General features: G+C 40.3%; 1 pseudogene; it reads right to left on the bottom strand.

Annotated features, from left to right (window-relative positions):
- Window positions 1-694: 694 nt before the first annotated feature.
- LOC119987901 lies at window positions 695-18,142 on the bottom strand (annotated as a pseudogene).
- Between the last annotated feature and the right edge of the window lie 1,904 nt (window positions 18,143-20,046).

The following is a 20,046-nucleotide window of genomic DNA, read 5'->3' as shown; positions in this document are numbered from 1 at the left end:
TTTATTGGGGTTAATATAACTTGTAGTCATTGAAAGTTGACCATTTTCCAAATTACTCATTGAATGTTCAAACTTTTAAATCGGTAACCTAAAGTGTAAATTTGTTTCATTTGATAATTCGAACAAATTTTATCAAATGGAACAAATTTTCTCAGTTGGGCAATAAATTTTACAACTCTACCATTGAACCACATGTTCATATGTATTTACATCTACGTATATATGTATCTATAATTTTTCTCAGGTGTGAACGCTATAACTTATGATTCTATAAAAAAAAAATGAACAGCAACATGGCCACTACTACTAACAAAAAAGTGGTGTCCATAACTTATGTTCGAGCAAAGCTATCTCTATTTATATACCTTATACAGCCTTAATTATTATAGTATTTTACTAAATTCATTATAGCCAAACAAACACAGGAAAAATTACCAAACAACTTGTTTCCTAGCAATGCCCATTAGCATCATACCATGTATATATAGATTTTTATTCACACAAAAAGGCATGTATATATACATAACATCATCTTTTGAGGTTCACAAACCTACAACGAGGCATAATAAAAAGTGCATGAAGTCTAAAGGCAAATAAAGAAGTTGGGTGGTCGTAGAATAAATCTGAAAAATGATATTTCAATAAAAAAAAGAAGATTTCTTGAAAGAGTAGCCATCATCCTAACCTTAAATGATTAGCTCAGATTCTAGAAAACAAAGTAAAATTAGATCAAAACCAGCTAGACTCCTTCATATGTATCTTCAAATCACAATTAGAGCTAGTAATTAAAGACTAAAAAACTAAATGAGACTTGTCTATGAATTTACAGTTGCTCTCAAACCAACAAATCCTTCCAATTTTAAACCTCAGAAACATCCTTATTTGATTTTCCTTTGAGTAACTTCGGTCTGTAGCCGTCTGAAGGACCTTCTCAATTTCCTCGAATCGCATTCCCTTTGTTTCAAGCACGAAGAAGAAAATAAATACGAGGCCAACAAAAGAAATGCCAGCAAAGAGAAGGAAAGCTCCAAAGAAACCAAAAGCTTCCCTGATGCTCAAAAATGACATGGAGACAATGAAATGGGAAGTCCAGTTTGACATGGCAGCAATTCCTCTGTATCTCAAAGGGTATATTTCTGAGTTCACAATCCATGACACCGTCCCCATTCCGGGTGCATAGCAGATGATATACAATGCCATTAGAACCACTGGAAGAAATCCAATCTTGCTTGGGCACCCTTCTTCGAACCGTTGTCGTTTGCTTTCTGTGTGGCAGGAATTCTCAAATTCCTTGTTGAGACCAAGCATGCTCCAGGATGGTGCTACACCACACAGATTAATTGAAGTTGGTGAATTGAAATTCAATAAAACAGCAAAAAGAAGGCAAAAAAAACACCGTACTTGACTGGCTGAATTACTGCAGAATCCGCATTTTGCTTTCACGCAAGGCATACAGTCCCAAGAAGGTGCATTCGTAGAAGTAACGAAAGCTGGACAAGTACCGCTAGCACCAAAGTGGGTGCTCTCTACTATGGTAAGAGCAGGAGCTTGACTAGCAGCTTGTAAGAACACAATGGCTAACACAATAAGCAACGAAAGCCCAAGGCAGAGTTGGTTTGAACAGTTTCTGTCGAAGACCTGTGTCTTCGACCGTCGAAGACTTTGAACTTAACGCCGAAGCCGATGATGATATCTCCTTCCCCTTATCCCGAGATTATCAATGTTTCGTCTTTTGATTACGTTTTTCTTGTAAATCAGCTAGGACATTTGGCAGGAAGCTATCAGACCGAACCACCTATGACATAGGAAGATATTCTCAACTTCTCCACTGACACAACTGAGGTAGTCCCTGACACCTGAAGCCATCTCACGTCCCATCATAGGATGGCGTCAGAAGGGTCAGAGCAGCTTTGAAAGAGAAGGTAGTCAGTCTCTAACGGTAACCTGGATAAAGATCGAACGACTCTTATTTGGACACGAGTCCCTCATACTGCAACGTAAATAGCAAAATCTCACCAAGGGTAGGGGATCTTTTTGTTCTCTGACCATCTCTGGAAAATCCTCTTCGAAAATCTCTCTTCGACACAGTCCTCATTCTGATCATTCAATTACATTCTGGATCTATTTCCATTTGTTACTTTGACATTTGATTATTTGCTAGAAAAAACCTGGGATTACTATTCTAACTTAAGCATCGAAGTGTCTTTGGCAGGTACACACTGGGGCATCTCTCTCACCTCGATTCTTCTGTCTAAGTCATAGGTTACTGGTGGCTCAATGATAAAAATATTTGATTGTAGATTCTACCCTCTACAATTTGGCGCCCACCGTGGGACCCTAGCAATCACAGTTCCAACATGACGGAAGAATGCAGTGATCTGATGACCAACATGATGACCAAAATGGCAAGCCTAACATACAAAATGTGAGACTCTGCTCAACGCTTTAGTGCGATCGCTGCGGACTACGCCACGATTCGCGAAGAAAATGAAGCCATATTGGCCGAAAATACGACGCTCAACAGCAAGTTCGCGTTTCTCACAAACGTAATCGCCACCTCCGGCGCACTCCTTAGCCCAAAACACGGCTTCCATCAACCCCATGACTTCCCTAGAACAAACCACCCTCGGGGGGCCAGCAAACTGGAGAAAGAGCTGGTGCGTAGGCCTGTAGGAAACCGCCACTTTGCCACAGTCACCCAGTTTTCGATAGCAGGAAACCGATAACCTTCCTGTCCTCCCAGACCGAGGATTACCCATGTACCAAGCAATGAATGACTCTGGTGCGCTCCCGGCTACTGGACTCACCTATGACAGGGAGCTGGTGCGTAGGATAGACGTCCAAGAAGCCCAACAACAGATAGATGATTGGATGTAGAGAATCCCGGGTATGCCAACCCCACAGAGGAAGACGCTGCACTACTGATACGCCGATTCACCCTTCGTAGATGCCATCGCTCTCATGGAAATGCCACACAAGTTCAACTTTCCAAACATGAAGTTGTACGATGGTAGCACCGACCCCGAAGACCACGTCATCCACTATCGACAAAAGATGTTGGCCACCACTATCCCAAACCATCTACGAGAACTTGGAATGTGCAAGGGCTTCGAATTGAGCTTGATATGGCCGATCGTCACCTGGTTCATAAACCAATCATTGCCTCATTCGCTGCAATAGTAGATACCTTCAGCCAATAGTTTGCCAACAACAGAAGGGTCAAGAAGTGTTCTAAAGATCCATACAAGATTCGACAGCAGCCTGGGAAGCCCACGCATGATATGCTAGGACGCTTTAACAAAAAAATGATTTCAATCCCTTATTGCAACATTGAGATAGATATTATGGCCTTCCGGAGGGCATGTCTGCTGAAGGGAGAGCTATATAAGGAGCTAATCAAATACCCCTGCAAGACCATGAAAGATGTAATGGCCCAAACCTAGTCTCAAATCAAATGGGAAGAAGACGAGCACAGGGCTCGCGACACAATAGATGATCGCCCCAAAGCCTCGTCGAACGACTATGACGATAAAAAGGATGACAGATAGTCCCAGTGCAAGGATCGTCAGAACCATTATCCTACCACTAACCTCTACCAACGAGACAGGGAGACAACCCTTGATATTCGTCTGTGACGAGCACCACCCTACATGCTCCGCATTGAACAGGAGGAATGCGTCGCCGTGTTAAAGGACTTGGGGAGCACGTGAGATGGCCTGATAGACCGCAAGGCTCGTGGAGAGACACCACAAAGTACAGTGATTTCCATCACAACCGTGGTCATGCGACTCCCGAATGCATCGCTCTCAGATACGAGGTCGTTGAACTCCTAAAAGTTAGGCATCTCAGAAACCAACTGACAGAAAAGGGTCTAGAGACCTACGACAAGAAGAATGATACTTCCGCCAAACACGACAACCGTGAAATCTCGCTACCGGTCCAATCTCACATAAAAACGAACATGGGAATGATCATTGGTGGGTCGGAGATCAATGGAATATCCCACACGGTAGCAAAAAAACATGCGCACCAGACAGTAAACCCAGGAATAAGGGAGGGCAGCAACCCCGCAACAGCAATAGGTCAGGTCCTCAGTTTCATCGACGATGAAGCAGCAGAGCTGATGAGCCCCTACCACGATGCCCTAGTCATCTCCCTGTCGATTATCAACTATCAAGTAGCAAGGATTCTTGTCGACAACGGAAGTTCGACAAATGTTCTATTCCTCCACGCTCTCAAGAAAATGGGCATCAACGAAGCCAACATCTTCAGGAGACCCGTACCCTTCTTTGGTTTCAGCGGGGAACAAAAGTTCACTATGGAAGAGATAACTTTGCCACTCTACGTAGAAGGAATCAACCTCCAAACAAAGTTATACGTGATCGGTGGACCTTCTACGTACAAGGTCATCATTGGTCGCTCTTCGATCCATGAACTCAAAATCATCCCCTCGACATACCACCAGGTGATCAGGTTCCCCTTCAAATGAGGGGGAGTAAGGGAGATCAAAGGAGCCTAACACGTATCACAAAACTACTATAGCAGCGCGTTGAAAGGAATGACTGCCGTGAAAGGGACAATGCCCATTACCAGCTTATAGCAATTATAGTAGTCGATACCAGATGTCAGAATCAACGAACCAAAAATAATGGAAACCGATGAGGTACAGATCCACCTGAACATCCTAGAGCACAAAGTTCAAATAGGGGTATAAGTGCCCTCAAACTTGAAAAGGAGATTGATCAAGTTCCTCACCAACCGACACTATAGCATCGCCTAGTCCCACGAGGTAAAGCAGAAGAAGAGAAAGTTTACCCCAAAAGCAATAAGATCATCAACAAAGAAGTACAAAAGCTTCTCAACTACGGGCTTGTACGAGAGGTAAAATACCCAGACTAGCTTGCCAATGTCGTCGTCATATAAAAGAAAAACGAAAAGTGAAAGGTTTGCATAAACTTCACCAACCTAAACAAAGCTTGTCCGAAGGATTCATTTCCTTTACCGCACATCGATATGTTGGTCGATACCATAACCGGGCACGAATTACTCAGCTTCATGGATGCCTTCTCCGGATACAATCAAATCCTAATGCATCCTGACGACTAGGAAAAGACAACGCTTATCATAGAGAGAGGAATATTCTACTACAAAGTAATGCCTTTTAGGTTGAAGAATGTCGAAGCCACCTATCAAAGGTTGGTCAACAAGATGTTCTTCGAACAACTGGGAAAACAATGGAAGTCTACATCGACGACATGCTCGTCAAATCCCTTATCACCGAACAACACCTGGAATAGTTGAAACAAGCCTTTGACCTCCTTAACAAATACCACATGAAGCTCGATTTGATGAAATGCTCGTTCGGCATAGCATCAGGAAAGTTCTTGGGATTCATGGTGATCCGATAAGGGACAGAAGCAAACCCCGATCAAATCTGCTCTTTCCTCAACATCCCCTCCCAAGAGCGTTAAAGACATTCAATGACTGACAGGCAGGGTAGCTGCCCTTAATCGCTTCATCTCAAGATCGTCATAAAAGTGTCATCACTTCTTCGACATTCTACACAACTGAAGCGGTACTTAATAACCCCTCCCCTCTTATCCAGACCAAAAGACGGAAAACCGCTCTTCATCTACCTCATTGTTTAAGAAATCACTATCAACGTTGTCCTCATTAGGGAAGAAGAGAGAAAATAATTCCCAGTTTACTACATCAGTAAAAGCATGCTCGAAGCAGAAACCAGATATAGCCAACTAGAGAAACTGGCCCTTACACTCGTCACCGTAGGAAGAAAGTTGCAAACCTATTTTCAAAGCCATTCAATAACAATCGTGACAACCTTCCCTCTCTGAAACATCCTGCGCAAGCCAGACCTGTTGGGAAGGATGACCAAATGGGTAGTTGAACTCAACGAATACGATGTCAACTACCAACCGCGGACAACAATCAAGTAGTAAACCCTGACCGATTTCATCGCTGCCTTCACCCTTGAAGCATTGCCACAGGTAGAAGGAGAATTGCTCCTCATAGAAAGAAGCGTACTCAGAACTTAGGAACTCACAGTAGATGGATCGAGTAACATAAAGGGATACAGCCTTGGTGTGGTTCTGAAGTCACTAGATGGAAGCATGGTCCAACGGTCGATCAGGTGCGACTTTCGTACAATGAACAATGAAGCATTGATAGTTGGCATGAACTTGACGATTAACTTGGGAGTTTAGCGCATAAGAGTTGTGTCTGATTCACAGCTTGTCGTGAACCAATTGTTAGGATCTTACCAAGCAAGAGATTCGAACATGACTTCCTACCTCAACAAGGCTAAAGAGCTCTGAGACTCCTTCAAAGAGTTCACCATATCACAGGTACCACGGGCCGAGAATGGCTGCATCAACGTATTGGCAAACCTCATCTCCTCCATTCAAACCGAAGCACCGCTAGATATACCAGTCGAAATCCTTAATTCCCGTAATTTAGAAAGATGGAGAAGAATATGTGACCAACACCAAATAGTGTGTGTGTGTGTACTTAACCCAAGTGTAGGGTATCGACAAGTAATAAACCGATGAGTCTGGTATCGATCCACAAGGAAGCAATGCAAATTTGATGGTGAATGATATGCAAATAACTAACTACTGCTTATAAACGCAATGAATATCAAAATTAAGACAAGTATTAAATATGACCGAATGACTCGGTAGCATAAGCAATTCTTGTAACCAAAGCAATTGAGAATCTGATTTGAAGCAGTTAATTAAAAACATATAGTCTCTAATCCTTCCCGGTGGCTACTCGGTTCTTATACTCAAGGTATCATTGCAAACAAACACAACCATACACAATGCATTGTGTGATACTATCAATCATGCATATGCAAAGAGAATTGGGATATAAGACTTCAATTCATACATGTAGGCCATCGGGCTTCTTGGTCTACGATGAATGCAAAGGGATAAGCACCTAATCTTATGGATTAATGTTCCCACTTGGGGCTTGGCTTGGCTAACACCCTAGTTTCACACTCAAAGACCAATTAACCATAACTTTCCCATGAACATTCCTAAATTAACCCAAAACCCCATCATCAATACACATAATTAATAGCTATGCAATGGAAAACTCGATTAATTAAGGAAATCATGCAATGGGTTTAACAATTTTCAATCGAACACATTAGATGCAATCCCTAGACTAGACAATCCAAGAATACAATCACATATGTCATTCTCATACATCCAATCACACAACTATCACAAAATTAAACGAGAGAAATCGAAGCTATGATTCTTTGAGCATACCTTGATAATCGAAACCTTGCACCCACCATTTTCGACTAGAAACTAGAAAGAGAACTTAGCCACTCATTATAATGAGAATAAACATCAATTTTATAGATGAAAACCAATGTTTACATTCAAGATCACAAGAACTAAGCAAAACCCTAGAGAGAGAAAGAGAGAAACTACAATGGACGCTTGGTGTTCAAGAGTGAATGAATGAGGTAGAAAACCAAATCTTAGGGTTTTCTACTCTTTTTATAATGGAAAATACCTAATTACCCTTACAATATCAATCCCCACTGGTTACAATTAAGAAATACCCCCAAAACCCTTCAGAAGGTGTCCGGACACCTGGGCTTCATCAAGTCTTCGTCATAGGCTCTGTTTCATCAAGTCTTCGCTGAACTTCACGAAGGTAAATACGGAAACCACTTTGGAGGCCAAAGTTTGACTCACCGAGCCCTCACTGCTGGCTATTATTGGCCTACAGTACAAGCTGATGCAAAGGACTAAGTTCGACGTTGCGACAAATGCCAAAGGTTCGCAAAGGTTGTCCATCTTCCCCCATAAAAACTCAATCCTATCTCGTCTCCATGGTTGTTCATGAAATGGGGGATGGACATAGTAGGGCCACTACCAACAACAACCAGACAATGCAAGTACGCAACTGCTTCTTATTAATGACCAACTACTTCACGAAATAGATCGAAGCCAAAGCCTTCTACAATAGCACAGACACCGACATCGAGAAGTTTGTTTGGAAAAATGGCATATGCATATTTAGTCTTCTTAAAGAAATCATCATCAACAACGGGCCTCAGTTCGTCAGCCACAAGCTTCAAAGGTTTTGTAATAACTGGAAAATCATATTAGACTTCGCTACGCCTCAACACCCTTAATCGAATGGACAAGCAGAAGCCTCCAACAAAACCATCATCGATACGCTGAAGAAACGACTTGAATAATCAAAAGGAGCATGGGTAGACGAACTCTATGGAGTACTTTGGTCTTATCAAGCGAAACCCCTTTCGTCTTAGCCTACGATTCTGAGACTGTCATCACAATTGAAGCTAGCCTACCTTCGACAAGGTACTAGTGGGCAACTAAAGACTGCAATGGTCAAGAGATGAACGACCAACTAGATACGATCGATGAACACAGGGAAAATGCCCTGACCCAAAACATGGCCTACCAACTCCAAGAAGCGAAACATTTCAACAAGCACATCTGCATAAGAAATTTCAAAGTGGGAGACCGAGTCCTCACAAGAGTTTTCCAAAACACCCAGGAAGTTGGAGTGGGAAAAATCAGCCCGATGATAAGTCAAATAATATAAGATATACTTGTGTTTTCATATGGACTTTTGCATGATTATTGGGATCTCTCTTTATGATTTTGGTCTATTTTGTGCTTGTGCAGGTGTGAGAGCAATTATTTTCAATATGGGCTCAAAATTGGACAATTGATAGGCTAATGTTTGGCTGCCCAGAATTTCCCCGACAGAGCCCCGAATCCAGAATTTTTAGTGGAGTTGAAGAAAAGGCTTCTCAAGCTTCGCATTGATACCAAGTTTGTTGAATTCGGGTCACAATTCACAAAGTTATGGAATTACAAATTTGGTACATCAAGCTGAAATTGTGCAGGTTATTTAGGCCCAAATCCTTGTTTCTCTCTTAAATCTCACTTAAAGCTAATAAGCTCAGACCATTAGAAGGGCAGTACTATCAATTCCTCAAAAAAATTTATTGACCTAAAAGAAGTTAAAGAAGAGGACGAAGCAAAAGAAGAGAGAATTATCTCTTGGCAAGGAAGTCAATCGACAGCAAGGAGGAGGGGATTTTTTATCAATTTTCTATAATTGTGTTGGTTTTTCTTAACTCTTATGGAATCAATTTCTTTACTTTGTTTGTTTGAATCTAGCATGAGGAACTAATTCTCCTGCTAGGGGAATGATGTAGCAACTCTATTATGCTCAAGGATTTCGGTTTGATTGTCAATTCATTCATGCTTTGTTGAGTGTTAATTGTTATACTTGAACGATATTTGAATCTTGATGATTGATCACCATTAGGATTTGATTATTTTGATGCAAATTGTAGTAGATGCTATGCTCAATTTGAGGTTAGCTTGTTGCAATTTAACACCATAACTGCCTAGACATAGACACCATATGCTAGGATTTATGTGATCGTGCTAAAGGTTACCATTGATTCAAATGCATCCTTGTTTGTTAAACTAATCTAGACGTCATAGGTAGTTGCAAATTAATGATAGACGTAGTAAGTTAGACGCCATGATTACTACATGAATTAGGGGACCTGATCTTTAACAAGCATGACTGACTGAATTGGTAGTTAAGAACCAAGGGAATTGAGTATAATGGAGATGGTGAAATCGAACCCTTAGTACTTTTACCACGTTGATTTTTCATTCAACTTTTGATTTGTTGCTTGCGACATAATTGGAATTAAATTTCAACATTACTCTTAATTTTTGAAACTTCGTGTTCACAATATTTTTGATATCGTTAGTCGGTAATTCTTTTTAGTGAACGTTGGAACTAAGTTAAACTAATACTCAGTCCTTGTGGATACGACACTCGTTTTGTCAATCTATGCTGCTATTGATTTGTGCGCCTGTGATTATTATTTGAGTTTGGGATAGCTATAATTTTAGTGGTTCAAAATCTCACATTACCCAACATGGGAAGGGCTTTACATGGTCACGAAGGTTGTAGGACAAGTAGCTTATTGACTGCAAGGAGGTGAAGGCCACTAGATACCCCGTAGCTGGAACACCACACACCTCAAATCATATCATTCTTAGAAACTCTCGCTATTGGTTCACTTCATTTTTTATTTTTCATTTGATCCGACACTGACTTAAGCATCGTATGGTCTTCGGCTAATGCCGTCGACCCTCACTCTCTTTTATTTACTTTTAGTCTCAAAAATAGTACAAGTTTGGTTGATCGATGAGTCGAAGGGCCACTACCAAAAATCCATAAATAAGCTCGAGCTCAAAGGGGGGAAAGTAACCAAACAAGACATGCATAAACCAAAGAAAGATGCTTCAAAAAGAAAACGACTAAAGACAAAATTTGCTATCATTAATGAAAAAGATAGATATTACAAAGACGAAAAAAGAGGGGGAAAGGCTGGAAATAATGCACAACGAAAATAAACATCTAACTGTCCCTCTGAGGACCCCCCATCAATGCCTCAGCAACAACAGTCACACCAATAATCTCCAATTGTTCCGTTAGCTCTAACTTCTCCTCGTCAAAAGCATCTTTAATCTCTTTAAGCTTAGAGACATGCTCGACTTCAGCTTCTTTGGCCCTAGCCACCGTCCCTTTCAGCATCTTATTCGTGGCATCAGTGGCCTTCTCGACTTCCTACAACCGGACTAGAGTCGAATCTTGGGCATCCTCTCTTCAAATTAAATCTCAAGCTAGCAACCTCCGTCTGAAGCCCCCCAAGAGTGTTTTCCTCCTCGTTGGCCCACCTCGGCTGGACATCACATGCGGCCTTCACCTTCGCCTCCTCCAGGGACGTTAAAAGATGATCATTTTGGGCTCGCAAGGCATAGATCTGTTGATTGAGAGCCTACTCACAGGAACCCTTCAACTCCAATTCAGTCCAGAGAAATCAGTTCAGAGGAAGGTCATGTAGTCCGCAGCCAAGAAAGAAAAGGCATGAAAGTTAAAGACTGCGATCGAAGGTGAATTACAAACTCAACAAACAAATAAATGATCCTAAGTACTATTTCACCTCCAAAGATCGAGCATATGCCAGCTCATGTACTCCCTCGCCCCCAACAAAGCTAGACATTCGCCGTCCTAGGAAGGCAAACATCTTTTGAAGCCGACCACAAAGGGCACTCGCATCTGGGGCCAAAGCCTGCCCCACGACATTGGAGTCTCCCTCATCTGTCGGGGTTTTCTTCCTTGGTTTTGCCAAAAGAATGTCCTCTTCGACCTCATCATTGTCGATGAGGATGGTACTAAAGGTCGATGCATATATCCTGAGCCCTTCTCCATGACCACCGCCTTCCTACGATCGACGGCCGCGACACCCTCTCAACTTGTTTACTCTTCAAGACAATTTGCCCAGATAGGCGTCCATCGACATCGGACATAACTTTTGATGGCGCCCCACTGGTGACAGTCGAAGTCCCAATTCCCTTCGACCTCAACTCTTTATCCTTCGCCCGTTTGGCCGTTGCAGCTTTCTTCATCGCCAATTCCTTGGGGCCAGCAATATTGATTTTCGACGCCATCCCAGTTTCTGCACAAGAGAAGCATATCAGTACAGAAAATCCCTGCGATACTAAAAACCAAGTCGAGTGCATCTCATAGATCACCTTTCGACACACCTTTGACAAATCTTCAAAGTTCTGTTCGCGACAACCACTCTTTCGAAAGCATAGCCAATCAACTCCTTTTATCCTCTAGAATCTCCAACAACTCCCAAACTCACATCTTGATTGCGTCGTTAGACTTGAAAGGCACGGTATTAACTGTAAGAAACAAAATATAAGACTCAATTGACAAATATGAATGAAAACAAAATGTCATAATACTCACTCGTCGACTTTCAGAACGATAAAACTCTTGTTTCCTCCTCAAAAACTAGATCTCCCTTCATAAAGAAGTATCGATCGTTTCGGTCACGGTCATTCGAAGTCAAATCACTCACCAAATGGTCCCAATGAGCCCTTAGGGAAAGGGCATACCACCCCTTCTCCGACCTATGCTTTGCAAAGGAACAGACCGTTGGCAACTCTTCCAGCCCAAACTTCAGTTTATAGTGACACCTAAGGTTTTGCACACCTGGAATAATCCTGTATGAATTTGGCATTAACTGACTCGGTGCGATCTCAAACCATCTACACACCTCAGCCAACAGAGAAGTGTCGCAACCGGGGTCACGACACGGACCGATGATAGGCTCATTTAAAAAAGGAGATGGATAGAAAAAGGATGAAAAACGTTTAGAGTCGCCACCAATTTATTTAAGTGTAATTGGACACTAAAAATGTGATCTACGAACCAGAAAATGGGTAAGGGGGTCTATTGAGTGTGGGGAAGCTGTTAGGCACCCCACAACTCCCGAAAAGATTACCTAGATTGATCTATGTACTTTTCCTGAAAATTTGTTTGTCCCAATTTGTTTTAATGAATTTTTCAGACGCTCAAAAAATCATGTATTATCAAATGGGGTGGAATGTTTTTCATTAATGTTAGACCAAAGTTCTATTTTGAAAATCTCATTTTGATGGGTTTTATTGGAAATTGATGAAAAATCCCACTTTGAGTGGGATTTGAAATTTTTAGAAATGATACACGGGATCACTATGGCCATTCCCGGCTTGGATAAAAATGTTGTTTTGATTTGAAAAAATATTTGTTGGAATTTGCAAAAGGGCATTGGGTTTTATACCAAGGGAACTTTCACAATCACAAAATAAAAATGGTCTAACTTTATTTGACGAATACAAATGATATTTTAATTTGAAATGATAACATAATTAAAGCTTAAGCAGGAGCTGAATGTCATCAAATCCCCCTAATGAACTTTAATTTAGGTATCTAATAATTAATCTACCATTGTTTTTACGGGTACAAATGATTCTTTAATTCGAAGAGATAACATAATTAAAGCCTAGACAGGAGCCGAATATCATCAAGTCCTCCTAATTAACTTTAATTTAGGTATCTAATAAATTAAATTACCATTATTTTATGAATACAAGTGATACTTTATTTCAAAGAGATAACATAATTAAAGCCTAAGCAGGAGCTGAATGTCATAAGTCCTCCTCCTAGTGAACTTTAATTTAGGTATCTAGTAAATTAATTTATCATTTGCTTTTCGTTTAAATGAATATATCATAATTAAAGTCTAGACAGGAGTTGAATGTCATCAAGTCCTCCTCCTAATTGAGTTTAATTTAGGTATGTATATTTTTCCCGTTATTTTGTTTAAATGAAAATTTAGTTAAGATGTGGTTGTTGAATTGACAATTTACAAAACTAAGCATACAACCTAACATATAATTATGCGTTCTAAATGATTTATCAACTACTCCTACTCATGCATCTTTGATATTCTAAATTTACCAATCCCTAAACATGCATACTAATCACATTAAACATGCATAAAACTAAACTACACTACTTTTTCATTTTTTTCACTACCCTATTACATATTTATATTTATAAGGATATACATGCCAAATAAAAACAAGATAAAAATATATACAAATAACAAAAAATAAAAATAAGAATACAAATATGGCCCATGGACCCGTATATTACTCAAACTCTGATTCCACTCCAAATGAACTCTCCGGCCCCAAACAAAGTCAAGTTCGGCCCAAGTAGAGTGAAGCCCGGTTCATGCCCAACATCAACAAGAGAATGGGCTCAAAATTGTGCTCAAATATAATTAAAATTCAGATTAATTCAAACCAAATTATGAGAATCATGCATGTATCCACAAATTTTATATCATACACATATAAACCTATCTCCAAATTACATCTGAACCACAATCTGGAAGTTGGCCATGAGCAAAGACCAAAGACAAATACCAGCTCATATCAATATCAAAACCAAAGCCAAATATCATCTCATACTGAATACCAAAAACACCAAATATCAACTCGTAATCAAATACCAAAACACCAAAACCAAAGATCAAAGATCAAATGTCAGAACACCAAAACCAGATTTCATTATGAGCAAAAAATATACTCACAGGCCAGGTTCAATATGAACAAGCAGATGTTTGCACAAACCAGGTTTTATTCAAATCAGATATGTGCCCACAATCCATATACAAGTAGCAACAGCTTCATATACGGACAAACTAAGCCATGTATTCAAACGAATATCACCATTGAGGACAACGGGTTTAAACCGGATATCAACAGCATAGAACAAGCAAGTATGTTTCCTTCAAATCCAATACATATTATAGATCATACACATCGGAATAGAACCAGGAGAAATACATCCGAAAGCTTTGCAAAATCAAAATCATGAAATAGAACCAGGGGCATGGAAACAGGGTCCGGTATGACACAATTAACACTGGTATGGGTCAAAGAAATGAATCCAGCTTAAGCACGAAGGCAGGAAGCAACACATGGGTATAGCAAATAGATGTCCAAAAAAAATTACAGAGATTGAAGCATACACAAAACAGAAATCAAAACGAAAGATGAAAGTGTCTGTGAAACGTCACTTTTTCGACCCTAAGCTAGAAGAGACCGAATCCTTTCCTTCTCCTTGTTGTCTCTCTCCGCTTCTAGCTGCAGATCCTCTTCTGCTCTTTTCTGCTACCGTTTACTACTATACCCTTCTTGCTCTCACGATTTTAACCTCTCAAAATCTTTTCCTTGACTCTTCTACCCGGCGCAATCTCTTCTCCCTTGGTTTTTTCTTCTCTCTCTGGTTTCTCCCCTTTCTCTCAGCTCTCTTTTTCTCTTACCCTCTTTCTTTCAATTGTGCCGCCCCCTTCTTCAATTGTGCCCCCATGAACATGGTGTGGTTGTATTATTTATGTATTTTTCCATTTTTTCATTTTGTCATTTTTACCCCTTAAACTCTAGTTTTTTCTCTCTTTAAAAATCTTAGGAAACTAACGCTTTTGCATTTTCCATTCTTTTTGTAAAACCCTAAAAGGTGCCACCTTTTCCCTCTTAAGATTTTATTTTCAACATTTTTTAATTCTCTTAAAATTTTAGATATTTTCTAGGGTTTTTTATTTATAGGTACTTATAGGCTCATGGGTCAAGGTAATGACTTTTTATAGGCTTATGGGTCTAAAAAATGGCTTTTGAATTTTTGTGGGCTTGTGGGCTGAAGAATAGGTTTTTGCATTTTTTTGTGTTATTCTATTTTTTCTATTTTTTGACCTGACAGAAACCGGTTACTACAAGAAGGAACTGACAAACGGAGACCTAACTCAAAAGCGTAATAGTAGAAGCTCGTGTATCCGTAGACTTCCCAATCGATCCTTTCATTTGATTTTGGCAGGCGAATGTCTATGCCGTGTGGAATTTTATACACCTTGCAAATCTCTGCCAAATCTACCTTGGTCCTATTGTTAAGCAAGCCCGATCCAATGCTCTGACAAAACCTATTTCCTTCATCGATTTCCCCTTGGTCCTCGAGGGAACTTCTGGAGCAGTTGGTCTCCGACCAGAAACAGAGGCCACTCGAGGCCTACTTAAACTAACCTCTTCCGCCACCTCATGATCCAAAACTGTAGCCCCTGAATCATCCCCAGAGATCCCTCCCACTAACTTGTCAACAGAACCCTTGGTCTTACTTTCAAACTGAACACTCCAATGTTCACCATCACTGTCGACCTTCCCCGAAGAAGAATCTGCCTCAGAGCTCAACATCCTTAACTCAAGGCGATGCTCCAGAAACGAGGTTGTGACAAAAATTATAGAAGAAAAACGAAGAAAGAAGCAAGTTAGAAGACAATGAGAAGATACCTGTAGGAGAAATCAAAGATTTACGCGAAGTGAAACCTCAAACTAGTCTCTCCCGCGACCTTTTATACCCCCCAATACGGCACAATGATGGCCATTAAATGCCTCGAGCCACCCAAAATACGCTTGAACGAATACCAAGATGACTTAAACCAACAGACCACACCCCTTCAAGTCCATTGGACCAAGTGGCGCAATCCCAACCCCACGTTCTTGCAAGCATTCATGTACAACAAATCCATCATCACTAATTGGTGTTCTCTTCGAGATAAGCCAACACAGATAGAAGGACCCAGCCCAAGACTTCAATCCCAGAAATGAAAGAGAGCTTCACTTCAACTTCGACGATTAGCATTCAACCCAGTACGTTTTGCATTGCCAGGATCAAAATTGGAACGTGCCCCCAAACAAAATTATTTTGCATTTCCAGGATCAAAACTGGATCAAACGTGCCCATAACAAAGTTATTTTGCACTACTAGGATCAAAACCGGATCACACGTGCCCCAGGCCAAACTGTTTCATATTACCATCATCGAAACTTTGGATCCTATCAAAACTCGAGCAGATATTCGATTTGATATCTACTCTCAGAGCCAACTAGTTGTTGCCTCAGAAAGTGGGGGATAAATTGTACTGATAAAAAATAGCACAGGCCCAACAACAACTAAAGCCCAAGTCAGAGTCGGTTTGAATAGCTTCTGTCGAAGACCCGTGTCTTCAACCGTTGAAAACTTTGAACTCAACATCAAAGCCGATGACGATATCGCCTTCCCCTTATCCCGAGATTATCAATGTTTCATCTTTTGATTCTATTTTTCATGTAAATCATCTCATCTAGGACATTTGGCAGAAAGCAATCAGACCGATCCACCTCTAACATAGGAAGATATTCTCAACTTCTCCACTGACACAACTGAGGTAGTCCCTGACACCTTAAGCCGTCTCACGTCCAATTATAGGATGGAGTCAGAAAAGTTAGAGCAGGTTTCAAAGAGAAGGTAGTCAGTCTCTAATGGTAATCTGGATAAGGATCGGAAGGCTCTTATTTGGACACGTGTCCCTTATACTACAGCATAAATAGCAAAATCTCACCAAGGGTATGGGATCTTTTTGCTCTCTGACCATCTCTAGAAAATCCTCTTCGACAATCTCTCTTTGACAGAGTCCTCATTCTGATCATTCAATTACATCCTTGATCTATTTCCGTTTGCTACTTTGACATTCGATTATTTGCTAGAAAAGACTTGGGATTACTATTCTAACTAGTGCATCGAAGTGTCTTTGGCAGGTACCACATTGGTGCATCACTCTCACCCTTGATTCTTCTGTCCAAGTTATAGGTTGCTGGTGGCTCAACGATATAAATCTTTGATTATAGATTCTACCCTCTACAATCCCAGCCATGGAGACTATCATTGGCCTTCTCCTTCCATATCTATTTACAAATTCCATGCTAATAGTGGTACCAAGTGCATTGAGGCCAAACGTGACAACTGACAAGAGAAAGGGCCAAGGCCCTCTTCGACAAACTGAATAATTATTGGTGCATGATATATGAAAGTGTTGATCCCCACAAATTGCTGAGCTACTTGAACTGTGATCGCTGCGTAGAGCCCTCTTCATAAAACTTTGTTCTTGAAGGCACTTGCCAGTTTAGCGCTGGCATTCTACCTAATTGAATATTCCAATTCTCTTTCCTCTTCAATGGAGGATTTCAGTGCATTCATCTCAGCCTCCACTTTATTAGCAAGATATATTTTCTCAAAGCGATAGCCCTTGCCTCATCTACCTTGGAGATTAAACAAGGTAGATGAGGCAAGGGCTATCTTTGAGAACAAAAGCCAAGTGAGGACTAGCAAAATATTGAAAGCAATTGCATAATCTAGGTCAACATTGTGTTTAAACAAGGTACATGAGGCAAGGGCTATCTTGGAGAACAAAAGCCAAGTGAGGACTAGCAAAATATTAAAAACAATTGCATAATCTAGGTCAACATTGTGTTTTTGATAATTGTGTATGATAGTTTGCAAAATGTGTGTGAGTATGCTTGACTTGAACATATTAGATGAAAAAATAATGTATTCAGGTTGTGGATATAGTCGGTCGTCGACGTGGATTCCGTCATTCGAAGAGTGTAGAGTCTCCACTTTAAGAAGATTTTGTTATGAAGTGACTTGGCCTCATACAGAGTTTCCCATATCTCCTTTATTGTCTTTTCTCTGCCACACTGGATTTCACTTCATCATTTAGTGTTAGATGCAGATTGGCAATAGCATTACCATCAATCTCGTTCCACTTGCCATCATATGTTATTTTCGTAGGCCTTTCTCCACAATAAGTAATTACTCCCATTGAAACTCTCAACATCGAGCTTTAATGCCATAATACTGATGACGATATGCTTCTCAATTGAACCAGCTTATTTCATGATGAATAGTACCATACATGTGAATAGTACCCTATGAACACTTTTGCTCCGATAGCACTGTTAGGAGATTATGGATTGTAGCAGGCTTGTAACTAAAGTGAAATTAAGAAAGATAAAATGAACAAAAGATATTTTACGTGGTTCACCCAATATAGGCTACGTCCATTGGCAAGTGTAGGAGGATTTTACTAAGAGAAAATATGGGAATTACAATTTCTCTCTAAAACGAAGGAGAGAACAATGACAACTCATGGGTGGCTTGGGAATTGGTTCAATCTTAGAAAAGAATAATGTTTTGTTGTTCAAATGACTTTGGAGGTTTGGATCAGAGATAGAAGCATATTGGCGTCAATTAATTTGTGACAAGTATGACATGAATATAGATATCAGGTTTCCAAATGCTAGAGGCCGGCATGTATCAACTGTTTGGAAAGCTATCCAAGACTCAGGCAACATCAATTCCACCATTGGGCAATTAGCAAATGAAAATCTATCCTTTTCTATGGGAGATGGCCACCTAATTAGCTTTTGGGAGGATAAATGGGCTGGGGATCAATCTCTAAAGGAGAAATTCTCTAGGCTCTATCACATCTCAAATGGGAAGAGTCCTAAAATCAGTGCAATAAAGTTGTGGGATGGTTGGTTTTTGCATTGGGACCTTCATTGGAGGCTTGATCTTTTTATTTGGGAAAAGAATTTGGAATTTGAATTGCTGAATATGATAAATAAGATTACTTTGGTCCTAAACAAACCAGATAAAATGATTTGGAAGCTGACTATAAGTGGAGATTTTACTGTGAAATCGTTGTGCCAGAAGATTGACTCAAGTATTGGGCTTAATATTCCAGCAGAGATAACAAAAGGTGTGGAAACGAGTGGCTCCACCAAAGATAGAAATTTTCACTTGGATGGCTTTGATGGAAAAAGTGAATACTCAGTAGTCTCTGTCTAGCAAAGGCATCATCCCCCAGAGTCTTAATGTATGTGTGTTCTACAACACTGATTTTGAATCTAGCAACCACCTATTTTTGACATGTAGAAGAACCTGGCTGCTCTGGAGTAGAATTTTGGAATGGTGGGGATTTGTCCCATGCCTTCTAGGAAAATTATTGGAGCTTTTTACAATTCGGAGTGACATGGTGGTTGGTACTACACAAAAACAAATATGGGCCATAATTTTCTATGGTGTTAGATGGTGTGTTTAGGAAGAAACAAACAATAGAATTTTCAACCAAAAAGAAGTAGATTTTGAAAATCTATATTTTCTTGTGTTCCTCAGGCTAGGATTCTGGATCAAAGCCATCCGAGAAGATTTCCCATATGCGGGACCAGAACTGACATCGTCCTTATGATTGAAAAATTGGAGTAATAGAAAGAAAGTTCGTTTGCCTTGTGATTGGAAAGCTCTAGAGTATGGGTGGCTCAAGTGGAACACCGATGGTTCTTCACTTGGTAACCTAGGAATTGTAGGTGGGGGAGGGATTCTAAGGGACAACTATGGTACTTTCAAATGTCTTTTCTAATGTTCCTTTGGGTTTCTTGATTCGAATTGTACATAATTGAAGGCTATCCAAAAAGCCATGGAGATTAGTTTGCTTTTACCTGAGAAGGAAAATGTGACTCTCGTTGTAGAGTCGGATTCGACAAACATTATCAGTTGGTTAAATAATAATTCAAATGTCCCTTGGAAACTCCATCAAGATCGAAATGCTATTGAGGTATTGAAAAACCATTTCAACATTTGTTTCTTTATCCATTCCTGGAGGGTATCAAATATGGTTGTGGATGAGCTAGCTAAATTGGGGGTTAATCTAGTTTCAGAGTTCAT

This window comes from Tripterygium wilfordii, chromosome 21, assembly GCF_013401445.1.
Source record: "Tripterygium wilfordii isolate XIE 37 chromosome 21, ASM1340144v1, whole genome shotgun sequence".
NCBI lineage: Eukaryota > Viridiplantae > Streptophyta > Magnoliopsida > Celastrales > Celastraceae > Tripterygium > Tripterygium wilfordii.
Note: the sequence above shows the minus strand (reverse complement) of the source record. Positions and strands in the feature narration are given on the sequence as shown.